This window comes from Sminthopsis crassicaudata, chromosome 3 (assembly GCF_048593235.1).
Source record: "Sminthopsis crassicaudata isolate SCR6 chromosome 3, ASM4859323v1, whole genome shotgun sequence".
In the NCBI taxonomy this organism is placed as follows: domain Eukaryota; kingdom Metazoa; phylum Chordata; class Mammalia; order Dasyuromorphia; family Dasyuridae; genus Sminthopsis; species Sminthopsis crassicaudata.
This window is the reverse complement of record NC_133619.1, coordinates 361,113,335-361,134,720: the sequence shown is the minus strand read 5'-3', so window position 1 is coordinate 361,134,720 and position 21,386 is coordinate 361,113,335. Positions and strand designations below refer to the sequence as shown.

At 37.3% G+C, this 21,386-nt stretch overlaps 1 long non-coding RNA gene across 9 annotated transcripts in view; it reads left to right on the top strand.

Moving 5' to 3' along the window:
• LOC141561763 (uncharacterized) overlaps positions 1-21,386 on the top strand; it is a 553,911-nt gene that overhangs the window by 143,033 nt on the left and 389,492 nt on the right. For all 9 annotated transcript variants that reach the window (XR_012488149.1, XR_012488147.1, XR_012488143.1 and 6 more), the window contains one exon: positions 13,613-13,688. This is a non-coding gene — a long non-coding RNA (uncharacterized LOC141561763). The remainder of the gene's footprint in view (positions 1-13,612; positions 13,689-21,386) is intronic.

Genomic DNA, 21,386 nt, shown 5'->3' with positions numbered 1-21,386 from the left:
AAGGCTTTTGGGATACCCTGCATCTTAATGTATTTACATTGTATTGCATGTATTTGCATGCCATTTTTCTTTTATCTTTGTATCCCCATTAATTTACTTGGCACATGGTAGGCACTTAGCAAATGCATGTTGATGGACTTATTGAATCATGTAAGATAGAATCATGTAAGGTCAAGTTGGGATAGCATTGTGGTTGACTGCCAACCTGAGAAATTTCTGTTATTTCATGTAGATGATTGGATGCCATTATGCTTTTTGATCAAGGAAGCAGGTATGAAAGCAGTAGTTTAGAAGATTAATCTGGAGAGGGGATATATAGAGTATATTAGGGGTGAAAAGGACCTTAAAAGAGATTGTTAGGAAAAAGGGACCCACATGTGCAAAAATGTTTATAGCAGCCCTTTTTGTAGTGGCAAGAAACTGGAAACTGAGTGGATGCCCATCAGTTGGACAATGGCTGAATATGTTATGGAATATTATTGTTCTATAAGGAATGATCAGCAGGATGATTTCAGAGAGACCTGGAGAGACTTCCATGAACTGATGCTAAGTGAAATGATCAGAACAAAGAGATCATTGTATATGGCAACCACAAGATTATATGATGATCAATTCTGATTATGAGGATCTTTTCAACAATGAGATGTTTCAGACCAGTTTCAATGGTCTTGTCATGAAGAGAGCCATCTACACAGAGAGAGGACTGTGGGAACTGAATGTGGACCACAAGATAGTATTTCACTTTTTGTTGTTGTTTGCTGGCATTTTGTTTTCTTTCTCATTTTTTCCCTTTTTGATCTGATTTTGCTTGTGCAGCATATTTGTGGAAATATATATATATATATATTTATATATATATATATAAAAGAATTGCACATGTTTAACATATCTTGGATCACTTGCTGTTTAGGGGAGGGAGTGAGGGGAAAAGGAGGCAAAAAAATAAGAACACAAGGTTTTGTAACGATGAATGTTGAAGATTATCCATATATTTATTTTGAAAATAAAAAACTTTAATTTAAAAAATAAATAAAAAAGAAGTCCTTAGAAAGACAATTTTTATTTCATGAAATTGAAGAGGATCTTAGAGATTATGAGGTTGAATTCCCTCATGAAGAATTTTGATCCAGAGAGAGATTAAGTGAACTACCTAAAGCTATTTAATTTAGAGAGGTAACATTTTCTCCTAAAACTGAATCCCTTTCCCCCATCAAGGTCCTTGAGGGCAGAGATTGCTTCATTTTCACCTTTGTAACTTCAGAGCCTTCCAAAGCACCTGACACCTTATGGATGCTTAATTAATACTTGCTGATTCATTGATTAATCTAGCACAGAATTCCAGTGTTGGAGTAAATTGAAGTTAATTTCTACCTGTTTCTTGGGTAAATATTATGTCTTCTCAGCAAAATCCTCCACCTTTCGAGGTAAGTACTATGAGAAACAGCATGGCTTTACAATGGAAAGAATGGACCAGTAATTAGAAGACCTAAGTCCAAAGCTGAGTCCTGACTTGCCAACACACTTCGGTTCTTCCAGCTTCCATCTCATCTATAAAGCAAGAGGATTGAACTAAATGATTTCTAAGATTAGTTTTGTTTCCTGTGCTCTATGTTTTATATTTTACCTCTTCTGTAGAACTTGGTATAAAACTGGGTGTCTACCAGATACTCCATAAATAACTGTTGAGAAAAATTAGATGTTAGGGTGTGAAGGAATCACAACATTTTTTATTTTATTCCCTTATGTTTTACATAGAAATATATATGAGCCACCCTGGCTTGAAAAGAATATACATTGTAAACAGGAGTATATGGGACCCTTGCTCCCCTTTCAGTAGGGGGTTTATTCATTTAAAACTCCCTCTCTCAACTGAACCTTTACTTTCTGATTATTGTTTTCACTTAGTTCTCCTCCTGCCTCTTTGATTTCTCCTTATGTCAAACCTCAAAACTGTGGATATACCCTAAGGTTCTATCCTAGGCCAGCCTTCCTTCCTTCTCTCTGTCTCTGTCTGTCTCTCTTTTCTCTCTCTCTCTTCCTTCTCTCTGTCTCTGTCTGTCTATCTGTCTCTCTTTTCCCTCTCTCTCTTTGTCTCTATCTCTCTCTCTGTCTTTCTCTGTCTCTGTTTTTCTCTCTCTTTCTCTGTTTCTGTTTCTGTCTTTGTTTCTCTGTCTCTCTCTGTCTCTGTTTCTTGTATCTCTCATTTCATCAAACCCCATGAATTCAGTTATGAGCTATATAGATCATCTCCAGATCTCTGTATGCAGCCCTAGTTTCTTTCCAGAACTCCACTGAACTACAGACACTTAACAAATGCTTGTTAACTAATTATCTTTCTTATGCCTCTTTCCTTAGTTCTGTTTATCTAGGTTGCTCTTAATATGCTCATTTTAAACTGATCAAACTTGTATGAAAACGATGGGTAAGATAAGAAAGAAGTCATCCAGTGGAATTTTCTCTGTTCCCTGAAATCTCTAAGGGATGTCACTGAAAATGGGAAGAACATCCTGGGAAATCTTGCCTTCTTTATGTGTTTTTTCAGTTCTCTCGACAGTTTGAGGGTTTCTTTTTAAAGCCAACATCCTGTTGTATTTTTTCTAGGAACAAGGGGATAGTCTGGTTCCCTCAAAACAAGAGCTCTCCAGCCCAGACATGGGAATTCTGAAGGAGGACTATTATGCTAAGGATACTTATCTGGGAGAGAATAGGGACCAAATGCATGGCTTCTAACATAAAACATCTGCTCTTTGTGCATAGAGATTAGTAGCAAATAGTATGTTGGCCACATCCAAGATTTTACAGAGTAGAGGCAAAACCTCAGAGTTAATTGATCTAGCTACAAGATTTATCGACAGTAGATTAACTCCTGGTAGAAAATCTGCCCATACAAGAAAGATACAAGTACTTTCTAATTCATTACTAGTCTTAGATGCCAGTATGATCTGGTTTTAGGAAATGAAACTATATATGTGACTACTCTCAGGAAGTCTGTCCTTTCTATTCAAGTAGCCTGAAGATGGCCAGAGACTGTTAGGGGATGTGCAATTTATATCAAGTGATATATGCCAGTCAAAGATAAGTCAGGTACCCTTGAAAACTTGCAACACTCTGAGATCAGATAAACAAAGGGGTTGGTAGAACCTCTATGGTATCAGAAATATATTCAGAAATATTCATTATTTACTCTAGTTGTCTTTATTAATATGTCCCCTGGCTTCCAGGGAAAAGGATCCCTCTAACATCTTGGAACAAGTGAAAATAGGATATGGAAGCTATTATAGCCAATAGGTTATATTTTCCTGCTTGGGAGTCCTGTGGTCTATATAAGAATGGTCTGATTGTGTCTCAGCTCTTCCTCTAAATTGCTGGCTATGAGGTCCAGATATTTACATTTGTAGCCTCTTCTTTTCACCACTTCTCATTCAATTTGGCAGCAAGTTCAAAGTGAATCTATTGTAGATACCAACCTTCCAGTCACAGCTTCTGTTGACTGGATTTTCTGAACCAAAAATTAAAATACTTGGTCTGACAAAGACATTTTTTTCTGATTTGTGAATTTATGTACACATAAGGCCTTATAAACATAAAAACTGAATCACATTCAGCTATACACAACTGATTGCCTTTACTGAGAAAAATGAAACTGCTTGAAAAATGCAAAATTCAGGAAAAATAAATCAATAAAATATTTCTGTTGTCTTTTTTGTCATTTGTCTTCTAGAAAGATTGATTCTATAATGTTTTGCTTGCACTTGTTTAAAGAACCCAGCTTGCTCAATAATGGTTTATTCTTAATTTTTCAAACATTTTAAAGATTTTAAGTAATTGAATTTAAATAACCATAAAGAGATTTATAGTTTCAAGGGTCAATGATGACTTCTCATTTTCTGAAACTGTTAATCAGTAAAGAGACATTCAATCACAATGTTCTTAACATTGAAATCACAGGTCCAGTTTCTATCCCTATCAACCAATTGGTCACACGACATTTATTAAGCATCGACTATGTGCTACACTCTGTGCTAAGCAATGGGCATACAAAAAAGTCCCTGCTTTCAAAGAGCTTACAGTCCAATGTGGGAGACAACATGAAAACAGCCACATCCAACAAGATTTATGAAGATAAATTGGAGAGAATCAACAGGTGGAATATACTAGTATTAAAAGAGAATCAGGAGAGGTTTCTTGTAGAATTGCTAGTGAAAGGTTAATTTGCACATTTTATTTAGGTTTGGAATATTATTGTTCTCATGTCTATAAGCATATCCAATTATACTCATGGCTTTAGTAGAAAAAAATGCATTATGAGAGCTGGGTTCAAATCTTTTCTTAAAAATATCTACAATTATGTTTCTAAAGAAAGTCATTCAATGTCATGAAATACTATTGTTCTTTAAGAAATGATTATCAGCAGGGTGATTTCAGAGAGTCCTGGAGAGACTTACATGAACTGATGCTGAGTGAAATGAGCAGAACCAGGAGATCTCTGTACACAGCAACAACAATATTATACAATGATTAGCTCTGATGGACATGGCCCTCTTCAACAATGAGATGATTCAAATCAGTTCCAATTGCTCAGTGATGAAGAGAGCCATCTATACCCAGAGAGAGAACCGAGGGAACTGATTGTGGACCACAACATAGCATTTTTACTCTCTCTATTATTATTTGCATGCATTTTGTTTTCCCTCTCACTTTTTTTCCTTTTTTGTCTGATTTTTCTTGTGCAACAAGATTATTGTATAAGTATGTATGCATGTATTGGATTTAACATATATTTTAACATATTTAACATATTTTGGATCACTTGCCATTTAGGGGAGGGGGTAGAGGGAAGGAGGGGAAAATTTCATTTGTATGTTTTGTAAATACAAAGCTTTAATTTAAAAAAAAAGTCATTCAATCTTTTTAGGAATCTCTCTCATCAAAATGAGGCTAACAATACTTGTTATACTTATACTACTTACCCACAAGGTTATGAAAACAATACTTTATAAGCCTTTATATTACATAAGCATGGGGCAGCTAGGTGGCACAGTGGATAGAGCACTATCCCCAAAGTCAGGAGGACCTGAGTTCAAATCTGGTGTCGGACACTTAACACTTCCTAATTGTATGACTCTGAGCAAGTCACTTAACCCCAATTGTCTCAGCAAAAAAAAAAAAATCATCCAACAAGTATTTATCAAGTACAGGCAGACATTGAATAGGCAAAGAATGGTCTCTTTCATCTAGTCCAAAAAAAACTAAACAAACAAATAAATCTGGGAGATTTTGGCCAAGTATTTATTTATTTAGATTTTTTTGACTGGATGAAAAAGTCCTTCCTTTGCCTCAATTTCTACCTAGCTTAATCACTGAAAAGATGCGACCTCAGTCAAACTATGACCAGTTGAAGGCCTTAGGTTAAAAAGGCCAAGGTCTTCCATTGCATCCATGGCCATCTCCAGTCATTCTGATCTATGTCTGGCCACTGGACCCATCTGGCTCTGGAGGGGAAAGTTAGGCAGGGGACCTTCACAGCCTCCTCTCAGTTAAGTGCAGTTCACTTGCATGTTATGACATAACCTTCCTGATGTCATGGTGTTTTTAAGAATGAAGGACAAACAATAACGATATGTGCAGTCACTGTGATAATTGTTGGAGATACAAAGAAAAAAAAAGAAATAGTCCTTGCCTTTATAGAACTTACATTTTATTAGGAGAAACAACAAGTAAATAAATAAATATAAAATATATGCATAAAAAAGTCCAAAGTAATGTCCTGTTAGGCAGGGGATAGGGAGAATAATAACTGGAAAATCAGAATAGAGCTTGTGTGGGAGAGCCCCTGAATCAAGGCTTCAAGGAAGCTCTGCATTCTTTGAGTTAGCGGTAAGGAGGGAATGCATCTAAATATGGGAGACAGCAACTCAAAGAGATAGGTGATCTAATTCAAATCCTGGAAATAACAAGGAAATAACAGTCAATTTAGCTGAAATGTGGTTGGATAAAGGGAAAATAAAGCAAGAAGTTTGGGAAGGTAGATTGGAGTCAGGTGAAGAGCTAAAATTGTCAAACAGGAATACTGTATTTTAATCCTAAAGATAGCTGGAAGCTCCTGGAGTTTTTCCAGCATGAGAGAGACACAGTCTACCTTGCACTTTACAAATATTAATTTGATAGTTATGTGGAAAGTATTTTTAAAAATTTAAAATGAAATTTATTATTTATATTTTAACATTCATTAATAGTATTTTTTTTTTGAGTTCTGAATTCTCTCATTCCTTTCCACCTCTCCCCAACTACTGTGAAGGCAAGAAAAGTGATATCAAAAGAAATGTGAAATCATGCAAAACACATTTTCATATTAGCAATGTAACAAAGTAAAAGCAAGACAAATAAAGTAAGTAAAATTTTATGCTTCAATATAGCATTCAGACTCCACCAATTCTGTGAGGTTTATAGCATCTTTCGTCTTTGGAATTGTCTTGAATTATTGCCTTGATCAAAATAGCTAAGTCATTCACATTTGGTGAATCATACAATATTGGTATTATTGTGTACAATGTTCACCTGATTCTGCTTGTTTCACTCAGCATCAATTCATATATGTCTTCCCAAGTTTTTTTGAAACTATCCTGCTCATAATTTTTCATAGCACAATAGGATTCCATTATAATCATATATTAAAACTTGTTCAACCATTTTCCGGTTGATGGGCAATCCCTCAGTTTCCAATTCTTTGTCCCCCAAAAAGAGCTACCATCAATATTTTTGTACATATGGCTCCTTTTCCTTTATTCTTTGATCTGTTTGGGATGCAGACTTAGTAAAGGTGGAAAGTATTATTCAAAAGATTTTATGTATTTTCCAGATCAACTTGTTTATTTTATTAAATTTTTTTAAATTTTCCCCAGTTTTTTGTAAAAAAACATTTTTTCACATGTACATTCATTTTTTTACATAAACTTCACTTGTTTAGAGTTTTATATTTCCACAGATGAATCAAAACTAACTGATAGGAGATATCAAGATTTGTGTCCCAAAAGTCTACATAAATTAGACAATTAACAGAGAGCTCCCTAATTACATTGGATCTGAATTCTAATGAATATCATCTTCAACAGTTTTCTTCCAGGGTTTTCTTAGAGTAGCAAAAGGAGCAAAATGCCACCTGAGTTTTCTTATACTAGAAGTGCATTCTGTACCTGTGATCCTTTGTCTGATTGACAGATTCTTCCCAGATGCTCTGTTTTTAGGGTAAACATTGAGGTCAGCCATGATGGCATTTCTCTATAGGCTCCACTCCTGATGCTCTGGACTTCTATCATCCCTTGAACTGGATACTTCCTCTCCTTCTTTCTTCCCCACCTCATCACCATCCCTTTCAGTTTACTTATACATTACCCTTTTCCATTAGAATGTAAACTCCTTGAAGGCAGAGCCTGTCTTTCTGCTTGTATTTTCATACCTAGAGCTTAATACAATGCTGAGCATATAGTAAGGGTTTAATAAATGCTTGTTGATTTGGAAAAGTTAGAATATTTTTCTTCTTAATTATGATTTATTTACACATATACATGAACTCTTTAGTGCTAATGTGCTTTGTTTGCTCCTCTGTTAGAAATGATATTAAAATAATCAATGGCAATTCTATGCAAGAATCAGAGCCAAATTTCTCTCTGAGGAGCATAGATAAACAGGCCTTCAACAGAGAAAAAAATAAGCTCATTGGCTTGATGTGGAAACATTATTAGTATTCTTTCAAAAACAGATATCATTCTCAGAAATCTTCTGTTCAAATATGAAAAAAATTGCCTGTACTGCCTTTAGATAAAAATCACAAAATGATTTCAGTATCTCTCTTCAAACTGTATAAAAATGGGAAGAAAGTGAAAATCTTTTTATAATAGCTTCCATATCAACTGATAGAACATCAGATATGTTATTAATACATGTTTAGTCATTGTGAACCAGGTTACTGAAACCCATCAATGTTCTGTTAACAATTTTCTGCAAATTGAGAGTTTTCTGCAAAAGAATCTTTGGATCTTTATCGTTTTTAGCATCAAAGTTACTTATCAGCTAACATACTCACAATTTTATATATTGCTAGTTTAGAACAGAAAAGATATACCACATTGATATAAAAATAGTCTGGTCTCAAAGATGGGCTAGATCTCTTAAAAATACCTCAGTTTTCTCACCTGTAAAATGAGAATAATAGCACTTGCATTGCATACTTCACAGGGTTTGTTGAATGAAATACATTAATGAATACATATAAATAAGAGTCTCAGCTGTCATAGAGGAAACTGAGGCACACAGATGTTAAGTGGTCTGTTCAGTATTTGAGGCAGTATTTGAACTCATATCTTCCCAATTCTAAGTCAACTATTCTTTCCACTATGATTCATTAACATACTTGAAGGAATGATGTGTGGATGTGGGATGAAGGACTAAAACAATCTTAGAGAGTTTCAGATTTGCCTCTATGACACTGTCCCCTCTCCATTTTGTTTTTAAGGAAATTGGGGCTAAGTGAATTTAAAGCTATAGGCATGGACATATTTTATAGTGGGAATTTTTAATCTATTTGTGACATTTATAACTCTGGCAATCTGGTAAAGCCCAAGGATCCTTTCTCAGAATAATGGTTTTAAATCCATAAAATAAAATACTAGGATTGTAATGAAACCAATAATACTGAAATCCAATAAAAATATGAAAACAATGAATAAATCCTTCCCATTCCCCCAACCTTGAAATTTATCCATTGACTCCCTAGGGTTGTGTTCATGGACTTCAAGTTAAGAACCCTTGTTCTTTAAAAGTAACATTCCTCCAAAAGATTAATGATCATATTTGTAATTATAAAATTCTGAGAAGAAAACTTAGGTCCTTGTACATATAATAGGAGAGGGTCATAGAAACTGCAGTTAGCAGACATTATGGAAAACATTATAGCAGTTAAAAGTTTTATTGATCATGTTTAATGAGTGAATCTAACTCAGTCCTTTCTCTTGTTAATTTAAGTTGGATGCTGAAATGAAATGAAAGGCTGGTCATTCAAAAGTTAACAAATTATGAGCCCTAGTATAGAAAGGATACTTAATAATACTACTACAAATCCACTTGCCTTTATGTAGAAACATGTATGGTCAGCAGGGCAGGGTGTACCAGGATATCCATCAAGTCCGAAAGGCTACAATTCCATGAATGTGGCCTTTTTAAACCCTCAGTTGACCCAGAAGCCATGTCAATACAACCAGAGGCTATCAGAGAGATGCACTTGAGTCTCAGCCCTTTGGGCCAGTCATGGGTGGGGATAGTTTTGTTACCCTTCAGGAAAAATAAAACCCAAATAAACCAAACCATTCCAAATTATGAAGTGAGAGGCAAGGGAAAGTTTTGGTAGGTGGTGGGCCCAACACATTCTGAAACAAACTAGTAATTATTAAGAGAAGGAATTTAAATTGAGGTTTTTCTGACTCAAAGCTCAGTCTCCAATCCACCTTGGCATTTTACCTCTCTCTATAAGTATGTGCTAAAAAATAACATTACATATAGACTGCCATTATCTGTTGCTGTGCAGATCCCACAGTTGCTATGAAAGCTAAAAACTAGAGTAGCATGTTTGGGAACTCACTGGAAAAATGGAGTTTGGAGGAAACTGGAAGGCTGCTAGATAGAACACAGGTCTATGTCTAGCTGGGCTTGAAATTCTTATGCAAATGTGATAAATTAATCTTTCATTTTTGACTCCACACCTTGTTCGTCTAGTACTAAATCTTTGCTTCCCAAACCTCTTGAGTCCTTTCCTGCTGGCTTTTTTGATTTTGACTTGAGCTAGGTCTTGGATTTGTGTTTCTCCCTCAGAATCCCCCAGTGCTGGGATTGGTATCAGAATTTGCTCGTCTTGCTTGGTTCCCACCTCTGTTCTGTTAGTCTTTTAGTTTAGATTATGGAACTTTCACATTGGTACCATGCTTGGTATTGCCACAATTATCCCCTTAACTTATGTTGGAATATTACACTTAAATTTTTTTATGCTTCTAACCATGGGACACTTGCAACCAATATGGAGAAAAAATGTGGTCTCTATTAGAAAGGCAGTGTGGTGTAGTGGGAAGGGAATTAGACATGATATTTGAAGATCTGGCTCCAACCTGTAAAATGAGTTACTTAACCTACAGGCTTGTTATTAGAAAAGCGCTGGAAAGCTGTAGAGGCAAGTAGGTGGTACAGTGTATACAGCTTTGATCTGGAGTAAGGAACGCCTCAATTCAAATCTGATCATAGATACTTAATAGCTGTGTGACTGAGAAATTATCTTCAGTTTTTTATCTGCACAAGAGGAATAGTAATAGAACCTATCTCCCAGAATTATTGTGAGGATTAAATGAAAAAATATTGTAAAATGCTTAGCACAGTACATAGTTGGTCCTATATAAGTGTTAGCTATTATTATTTTCTGATCAATGGATGTGGACACAACCTCTATTTGAATACAATCATTTTTATAAGACATTTCTTCATTGAAGCACTGGAAACGTCAGAGCTTATAGCTACCTGATGTTTTTTGGATATATGAAGTCATTTCAGATTTACTGCCTTGAGCACTGTAGTTTTATCTTGCTGTTCCATTGAATGAAAAATATTACATGTGGATTGCCATGTTTCTTTAAAAAAGGATATTGCTTTTTGCAGTCTTATTAAAAGGGTATTTTTTTTTGCCCTTTGCTCTCATTTTGACACCAAAATAAAATTTTGTGCAAATGTCAAATACACTTCAAACTGCAGATACTTTGGATGTCATCCATTTTTGCCACTGGTTCCCAGTGCATGGATTTCTATATTACTAAATGCACTGTGTGTTTGTTATCTCTCATGACCAGAATTGAAATAGATTTGTATCCTAGAATCTGGTATAATCACATTTTGGGGAGTAATTGTGATGCTTCTTCAGCCTATGTTTTTTTTTTTTTTTTGTGACTTCAATTCAACAAGTATTTAAGTGCCCACTGTGTGCAAGGTGAGGTTCTGAAATTGCAAAGATTAAAAATGATGAAGAGTCTCTGGAAAGTAGGTGACTTGCGAGCTGAAAGAGACCTCAGACATTTAGACTAACCCTTTCATTTTAATGATGAGCAAACTGAGGCCCAAAGGTTGTGGCTTTTCCAAAACCACACAGATAATTAGTGGCAGAGCCAAGAATAAAACCTAAGTTATTTTACCTTAAATCCAGAGTATTTTCCATTAACTACACTGCTTCTTTTTTGAGTTTCATTTTACTTATCTGTAAAAACCTGAAAATATCTGCATTAGCTACTTCTTACAGGATTTTGGTGGGGTTCAAAGGCAATAATATGTGTAAAATGCTTTTGAAACTTAAAACTGCTATATTAATGTCAGTTTTAGTATTATAGAGAAGGCTATGACTTGCACCCAGGTAAATTAATACAAAGTAAATTATAATGTGAGCTAAACAATATTTAGCCAATCTACTCTAGGGAAACTTGAGGAGAAGTTACTTTTGGTTGTTTTGTGTGTGTGTGTGTGTGTGTGTAAATCAGGAAAGGTTACATGGAGGAGATTGGCACTTGGGCTGGGTCTTGAAGGAAGAGAAAGATTCTGTGTTGGTGTGTATTTTTAGGGCCCTTTGTGAATGCATAGTGGGAGGAGAGAGAATGTCAAGTTAGGAGAATATCTAGCCACAGTTCAGTTTGGCTGGAATGCAGAATGTGCTGAGAAGTAATATGAATAAAGCTGGAAAGTCAGATTGGAGACAGATCATAGAGGGTCTTAAATGCCAGTCTGGGAAATTTGTATTTCATTTTATATGGAGACACTGAAGCTTTGTGAGGAGAAGGAAGTCATGGTCAGATCTATGCCTCAGGAAGATTATTTTGACAGCTATGTGAAGGATGAATAGGAGAGATTGGAGGAAAGAGGGAGACCAGTTAGGAAGCTTTTACAATAGTGTAGGTTGGACATGATAGGGTCTGAACTTTAATGTCTATATGCATTGTTTTATAATCATATATAATTCACATATGGTAATTTAGAGATGAAAGGAATCTCTTAGGTTATCTAGAACAACCTCATTTTATTATTATTTTAAAAAATTAAATTAATTTATCTAATATTTTTTCCCAATTACATTCAAAACAATTTTTTACATTTGTTTTTAAAATTTTTGAATTCCAGTTTCTTTACCTTAGCCCCACCCACAAATTAAGAAACCACATGTGAAGTTATGCAAAATACTTCCATAAAAGTCAAGTTGTGAAAGAAAACCTAGATCTCCCACTAAATGAAAATAAAAACTCTCAAGAAAAATTAAGTTAAAAAAAGTTAAAAAAGAAAGATAGAAATAGAGAATGCTTTAATCTGTATTCAGACAATCAGTTCCTTCACGGAGTGTAGATAGGATTTTTCATCATAAATCCTTCAAAATTGTTATGGATGATAGTACTATTGACAACAGTAAAGTCATTTACAACTGGTCATCCCAGAATATTGCTACTACTTTGTACATTTCACACTATTCATGGAGGCCTTTCTAGGTTTTTTCAGCCTCTTCATTTTAGAGATGAGGAAAGTGAGACCTATAATAATAATAATAATAATAATAATAATCAAGATTCATCTGGTAGCACATTTCTAAGCAGAAGTTTGTCTTTGAAATCCTCTCACCTCTCTTTCTGTTTCCCCCTTCTATCTCTTAGTTTCCTCAATTTCTTCCTCTGCTACCTAGCTACTCATGCTGCCCTTCCCTCCAATATATGCCCCTATGATATTACAAATGTGTTTATTTGAAAGTGCTAATGATTAATAATGGTTTAATCAAATCTCATCTTTTCCGTGAAACTTTTCAAGACTATCCCAACCTGAAGTGGTCTTGGCTTCCATGGAACTGTTATAAAATTACTGTCTCTGTTTTCTTGGTTCAATAGGGCCATCACTAGCTGGAAAGCCAGTCAGATATGATCAAATAAGACCTTGTTCTTTCCTATGCATCCTCTTCCCCTTCTTTGCCTGTTTCTAGACTTCCTTGTCTTGTAAGAGATTCTAACACCAAAATAGAAGAAATGATGAAAACATGGTATAGCAGGGTGCCAAGTCCAGAGAATAGCCTTTCTTAGCTCATCAGACCCTGCTATTATCCCAAGATGATTAAGGCTGATGATTGATGTCCAGTGATCAACAGAGACCTGCTCTGCTGAGGGAAGTCCAAATGAGACTTTCATCCTGAATCCCTTTTCCTTCCCCTACCCCTACCTGCTTTTCCTTGTGCAAATTAAAATGTGCTCATAATACAAACCTATTGCTTTGTCATTACTGGCTGATCAGCTTCTGTACAAGTCCCTAAGCCCTTGATTTGGTTGGAATGAACTGGAACAATATCTCTAACTAAGGAAATCAGATCAGTGAACAGGACAATTGTTAGTAACATGAACACGAAGATCTTGTATCGTTCTTTGTGTCCTTCACAGCTCTTTGAGCATGATAGCCCTACAGTGAGTACTTGTTGATTTGGTTTGATTTTCATAAATGTGGGGTCCCTATTAGGGAATTTTGCATTTGAAAAAGAAAAATTTGCATTTTAATCTTCCTCCTTCAGGTTAAAGCTGGAAACTTGAGGCATCAGTAACAGGCTGTTGGGAAAAGAGCTTTTCAGAGATCTCAGATCACATCAGGTAAGGTGGCTGCCTACTATGGACATTTCCTTCATTCATAAGGTAAAGCGAGACCAGAGCTTGGGGACACCTGGAAAGGGAAAAGAAAGAAAAAATAGAGAAGGAGCAGCAGAAAATGTTACCCTGAACACGGGACTCTTGCCATAGGACAAGAAACACAAACAACACACATACCGTGGCTCCCTGCAGCTTCTTGTAATGGGACCAGGAGGAGGTAGAGTTAGTCTGCCCAAGGCATGGAACTATGTAAGTGCACTCAGAATCAGCCAATCACGGAGCTCAGGCCGTCCCTCAACATTCGATTTAGCTTATAATAGCAGGTATGAAAATTTTATCAGCTTTTCTGCTTTACTCTTGTGAAATATTAAAGGTTAATAAATTATTAAGCCTGATGTAAAATGCTACAAATGTACACACATTTTGTCAAGAGGTTCTTTAGTGGGAGGTTTCAGAAGGGGACTATTTCTGTTGAAGCGTCTTTGCTCCAGTCAGGTTTCTCTCTCTCTCTCTCTCTCTTTTTCATTACCTGCATGCTTTAATAGAAGTGTTTATTCTAAGACTGGGATGCAGATGCTAGAAATAGAGGAAAAGAACACAGTCTTATATATACAGCTATTTTACGTGTTCAAGAGAGGCTTCTGCTGGCCAGGATCTTAATTTGTGAGTGGGAAAGAAAGGGATGAAACAAGCTGGGCCTCAGCAAAATTAAATAGTAGCCCAGATTTGCTTCAGCTTTTTCTTTGTCCTTCACCTTCAGCAATGGAACTCAGAACTGCTATTGCCTTAGGCCTGTCCCCTGGTCAAGGAATCTGTCTTCCTCCTGCTGGAGTACACTGAAACTTACCCATCCTGGGTCTTTTGCTTCCAGTGGACTTCGTTTCTATGCCTGAAGAGTTCAAATTACTTCAACTCAATAGTTAATAATGTCTGCCACTTATGGTACTTAGTATGTACCAGCCAACTGTGCTAAGCACCTTATAATTATCTTGTTTGATCCTCACAATAATGTTGGGAGGTAGGTGGTATTTTATTGTTGTTCAGTCAGACCTGACTTTTGTGACCTCCCTTATTCCCTCACTCCCTTTTATGGGCAAAGATACTGAAGTAGTTTGCCATTTTCTTCTTCAGCTCTTTTTAGTTTTTAATTCCCCCCCTCTTATTTTAGATGAGGAAAATGGGACAAACAGCATTAAATGACCTGTTCAGGGTTGCATAGCTAGTGTCAAAGGGCAGATTCGAATTCAGGAAGATGAGTTTTCCTGGAACTCTCTCCACTGTATCATGTACTTTCCCAACATCTTAATAATGATGTGTTATTATTTTACAGATAAGGAAACTGAGGCAAACAGGGATTTAAGTGCTCAGTTAATAAGGGTTTGAGCTCAGATTTAACATTAGGTCTTCCTAACTCCAAGTGCAATGCTCTATCCACTGTGCAGTTTTTTTTTTTTTTAAATTAAGGACTGGTTTTTTACTAGGTGATGAGCTCTTCAATGTTAGATGTGGTTAGCAGAGGAATTGATAAAAATTAATCCCTGAAGCAAGCAGGAAGAAGACTCTGATAATGGAGATCTGTTTATTTTCATGGTTCCTCCCTTTTAAGGTAATGCAGTTAGAAATCCAAGTTGTGTCCAGATCCTGAGCCTAGATTTTCCCTATAAAACAATTTATGACCCGTGGCTTGGCTGTAATCTTCCTTTGGGTCAGCCTGCCATGACACTCTACCTTGTGGGGTCTTTCTCCTTAACTCTCCCATGTCACATGGTATCTCCCCTAACTCCACTCTGCTTCCCAACCCCACTTCTCCTTACAGCTAACTAATTCTTTTAGGGTGCTAAGTCCCTTTCAGGATTTAGCCTGCCAGTTAAAGGCATTCCCCTACCTCATGGAGTCTTCTCTTTCTAATGGGTAATTGTGAGTTCCACATATGTTCTTGTCTTTCACATGCTCTCCCACTCTATTTACCTCTCCTCTGTCTATTATACCTCCTTCATTTTGTCTGTAACCTCTCCCCTAAATAAATCCACCTTTTGCCAAAGGGAATGGCCATTGTGAATTCTTCACGTGACCAAACCCCAGCTTTTGGTGCCTGCCATCATTTGGTGACAAATCCTATACCATAGATCGATCATATCACTAGGCACATAGGAGCACTTAGGTGCCTTAGTGGATAGAGAGCTGGGCTTCCAGTCAAGATATGAATTCAAATTTGCCTTCAGATCCTTATCAGTTGTGTGACCCTGGCCAAGTCCATGAGTCTCTGTTTGCCTTAATCTACTGGAGAAAGAAATGCTAAACCACATCTTTGCCAAGAAAACCAGATAAACAGTATTTTGGTTCATGGGGTCACAAAGAGTTGGGCTGAACTACAACAGATGTACTCAGTTAAGTACTGGCGTGACAATCCCTGACCTAAAAGGATTGAGGAAAATGAGACAAACTGCATTAAGTGACCTGACATCTAGTAAGTGTCAGAGGGTAGATTTGACTCAGGAAGATGACGAGTCTTCCTGGCACTCTCTCCATGGAGCCGTGTAGCTTCTCAACATCTTAATAATGATGTGTCATTATTATCTCCATTTTATAAATAAGGAAACTGAGGCAAATAGGAGTTAAGTATTTAGAGTCACACAACTAATAAGTGTTTGTGGGTGGCTATACATATGTATATATAGACTAAATAAATACGAAGTAATTTGAGAAATTAGGAACAGAAAAAGCTCTTAGAGGAAATGGGAAAGATTTTGGGTAAGAGAAGGATTTGTGCTAAGCCTCGAAGGGAGGCAGGCATTTCAGGAATGGAGGATAACTTTTCCAAGTCAGAAAGTCTAGAGATGAAAGGTTATGGATAGGGAGTAGTAGGGAAGGATGGAGGGAGAATACACATATTTATTAGGGCCCACTACATGCCAGGCACTACAGCACTTTACAAATACTGTATCACCTCTTCCTCATAAAAACCCTGGGAGTAGTTGCTGTGATTAACCCCATCTTACAGAGGAAGAAATGATTACAGTCAGTTAAGGTTAGCCCAGGGTTGTGCAAGCAGTCAGTATCTGAAGAAAATGCTGACCTTCCTGACTTCTGCAGACCCCCAGCTCTGTCTCTTCCGCCACTTGTCTGTCCCCAGGCCACCGAGTTACTGAGCCAAGGCTTGCACTCAGGCCTCTCCACTTCCAAAGTGCTGTTCTTTCCAACAGACCATGCTACTTCTCATCAGTATTCATAAGTCTTGACTAGTGGAGAGGCGCAGGTAGGAATGGATCTGGGGTATTGTTAGCAGAGGTTATGTGACTCTGGGGGCCAATTCAAGTGTAACCATGTTTAAGGAAGCCCTGACTTAAATTTTAATTCAGGCAGGGTGAGTAGGTGTGTAGGGACTGTAGACTGCCTACATTTTCCTCACTTTGGGAGAATGGAAGAAATTGTTCTCCCAGGGCCCTCACCTCTGCTTACATTAACCTGCAGTCCCTGAGTTGCCCTGCACATCCTGGGCTTACTTTTACATTTTGCTTCATGTGCATGGGGAGAGCTGGAAACCTTCCACTGTTCCCTAGGGAGTGGATGCTAATGGATGCCTAATTCAATAGCTTTCACATTGTAAAGCGCTTGCTAATAAAAAGCTTTTATAGAAAATTCAGCAGAGAGCCTTAACATTCTCATTCCCCCAATAAAAGCCTGCTTGTCTCCAAATGTTACACACTCATGTGGGATGGGAAGGCTGGCTGGGATCCGCTTCCAACTCATACCCAGTGCATTCAACCAGAGTCAAACATTGTTTCATGTCTACCACGCTTGTCTAATTTTCTCCCCCTCACTACCTCTGGATTTTATTGCTCTGCACCAAGGAATTCAGACTGGTGCCAATCAGTGGGCACTTATTTGTCTTTCAAATCTCGTTCTTAACCTGTATATAAATGAAAGTCCTCACTTTTGTGTAATGCATTATCCTTCTCAAGGGTCTTTCAAAAGGCCCACCTTGATGATACTCATTCTTAACCTGATCATATTCTGAGTAGAATTTGCCTCAGGTTCTGAATTTCTGTAGGAAGCCTTTGGGTCTCACTCCTTGTGGGAATGACTGAAAAGGAGAATAAGAAACTCAGACTATTTTACCAACCCCCAAAGTTTCTAAGTTCTTAGGTCAGGAAAGAGTAGGACTTAAAACAACCATCACATCAGTCAAAGAAGTCACTCCCCTCTTTACCTTTGTTTCTCTGAGTCTTTGTCTTCCTGCAAGACTCCACTTAGATGCCATCTCCTCTGTGAAGCATTTCCTAAGTTATCTTTCAGCCCAGGTAGTGAGGCTTTCTCCCAATTCATTTGTCATCAGTCCTACCATGACCTCTTATAGTATGTCTCCCTTTCATTGGAGTCTGTAGTCCTTGAAATTGGGGGATGTTTCATTTGTGGACTTTGCATTGTTGAAAGCCTATGCAATCAATAAATGGCAATAAATTCCTTATGTGGCCACAGACTTTGCTCCTCTGGCCTTCAGAACATTGTGTCCTTCCATGGCATTATTTCTTTTGTCTTATTGTATGCTATTATGTCCAAGAGGATGCATTTGGAAGCAAGGGGACCTGTGTTTAACTTCCAGTTCTGCCTCTTACTATGTGACCTGGAGGCAAATTATGTCAACAAATTCTCACCCCCAATCTGTTTCTTTCTATCTGAGTTAGTTTTCCTGAAGTATGGTCACTAGTTGTTTATTAAGACAATTATTACCCATTTGTCAAAGTTTAACATTGTTTTCTAGTATTCTGGTATAGTCCCCTTGTCCCTAGGGCAGGGCATTGCCCCCCATGGTGGGCACTCAGTGGTGAAAATCTGGTTTTTGCCTGTAGAAGAACCTTTGGACTATCACTTTTCTCTATCTGGAGTCCTTGATGTTCCTTATCTCCTGCTGTTTAGTTTAGTCCTTGGAGTGGAGAAATAATTAATCTAAACTTTTACTAAGTATCTACTATGTTGGTGACACAAAGGCAAAAGTGAAAGTTTCTGATCTTAGGGAGTTTGCTTTTTACTGGAGACATACACATTTTGTACAAACATACATATAAACACATATGTAAATATATATTTGCATATCCTCATATATATATATATTTACAGATGGTGATTTTATAATAAATACTGTAAAGTGATGACAATATTCTGAGTTTCATGATGGATTAAGTTCATTTTTACCAGCTCTGCTTGTTCCCCCAGGTTTTAAAAAAATGTTTCACTCAGATGCTTCTCCCCCCCTCCTACCAATAATCCTCTCCCTGGGGTTACGGTGACTTTTTCCAGAATCTGATCACAACACATTTACGATAGAAAAATGCTTTACACATACAGTAATAACAAGAGACAATTTCCACTCACAGTCAGAGGGGGGTTGTTCCCTCACGACTCCTTATGTATTTCTCTCTGCCAATATATTCAATGTGATCCTGATCTTCTCTCTGTCCCCGGATTGGTTTCATGAGGCTCAGAGCCCAGCTGGCGCCTATTTTGTGAAGTTGCTTGGCCAACAGTGCTGCCCAGCTTCGTTTTAATGGGAGTGAAATTGATTGTAGCTCATCCATTATCCGATCCTGAAAGATTCCCTGATTCACTCACTTGGGCTAGACATGCATCTCCTTCCAGGCAGTAAAAATGTCAATAATTGTTCTCTCTTTACTTTTCTTCTTTCCAAACTGGAGACCAGCTTCCATTATATTCTTACTGTGTGATTTTTTGATTAAATCTAGTTTGCAGTCACTTGAACAGGACCCGTATTCACCTTGTCTTTTTGGAATGCTCTAAACATGGGAGTCTCTTGTGATTTCTAAGCAACCTCTTATCATTTCCCATCTTGTGTGTCTATTAGTTCCTGATCAAAACATATCTATGTGGTAAAGTGGAAGTTTGTTTCTTTATTCCTCTTTCTATACTCTCTTTGCACCATTCAGATAACTTGTGGAGAAGGCAATGTGGTACAGTGGGAAGATCCTGGCTCTAGAAAGAGAGGCTATCATTTCAGTCCTGCCTTATTTTCCTGGGCTTCAGTTTCCTTATTTGCAGAGTGAAGGGCTTGGACTTGATGACCTCTGATTTCCCTTTTGGCTCTAGAGCTTAACTGTGACTGGCTTCCCTGTACTATATGGTGCCCCATTCAGATCTCTGATCTGAACCTGCTGCCGCCATCTCCCTCCTCTCAAAATTGGTTTGATTTCTCAGTTGGTTCTGTGCATTACTGGTTGCTCTGTTGACACCATTTATGTGGGGGTGTTGTACTGGAAAGGGAAATGGCTTTATAGTTTGCATTCATTTGCATTCTGCTTGAAGCTCTCTCAAGAACCTTCATAGAGTATTGGGAGTTGAAATATACTACTTTATACATGATTTTGGAAGAATACCCCTAGAGGAAAAGTACCATGAAGGGGAGGATGAGGTCTCCCTCATTAATTAACTGGATTCCTTGAGGATATGAATATACTTATTGAACCTAAGCAGGGCACAAGACAGCTTTCTCTGCAAATTCTTACAGTATTTAAGATGATTCCCATGCCCTTATAGATTATTGGTTCATATATTTCAAGCCAGAAAAAATCTTAGAGGTCATCTCATCAAACTTCCTCATTATACAGAAGGGGATTCTGTACTGGAGAAGTTAAATGACTTGCTCAAGTTCACCCAGGTGAGCATGACTCCAAACTAATTAGTCTTTCCACGGCTGTGCCATGCTGCCTCTGAGATCAGTTTAATCTGGCATTGATGTAACATTTTGAAATTCAGAAAGTTCCAGACAGAGTATGGCAGCAACCAAGTAGGAAAAGGTTCTGGGAGGAAAAGTCCAGTGGTATAATAACAAGATTGCTGCATTTGGAACCAGAGGATGGGAGTGTAAGTCTCAGCTTTGCTACTTACTCTGTTTGTGACACTAGGTAGATCACTTAATCTCTTGGGTCTCATTGTCCTCATCTGCAAAATGAGGGGGTTGGTCTATATGGTTTCATGTCAAAATCAGTGGCTAGGAATAATAAGGCATTTCTGAGAAATTAGAAGAATCAATCAATGCTGAAAGCAATAGATCTTTTCATTTGGCACAGGTATGATTATGTTAATTCTTTACTCAATAAATCCCAATGATTCTCTATTATCTCTTGGATTAAACATAAACTCCCATATTTGATATTTAAGACCTTCCACAAACTAGCCCCCAATGAACCTTTCAAGACTTACTTGTTACAGTTACTAATGTGTTTTTCACAAATTATCATATCTAGTTTCTGTTTCACACACAGAGAGATACATACATATACATGTATATGTTTTTTCAGCAAGATTGTAAACTTCTTGCTCAACTTTCATCTTTGTGTCTCTATATGCCCGGGACACTTAATAAATGCTTATTGATTAACTGATTGACTGGAAGTTTATAATCTGGAATGAAAGAATTTAGATATGGGGGAAAGTGGCCCAGAGAAAAGGCAGCGTAGAAAGTGACAGCTAAAAGGAGCGACATGGCTAAGGAAGAGACAGCCTGTTTTATGGAGAAAAGGCCCAGCTTTTGCTGGCCTATAATACCTCTGAAGTTTTGTTTGTGCCCCTAAATCTCCTATGCTAAACTATTAGATTTTCACTAAAAAAATCTTTCCTTTCAGGGAGCTATCCAAGATACTAGAAGCAACTACATGAAACTCTCTAACTCATCTCTACTTACTGTTC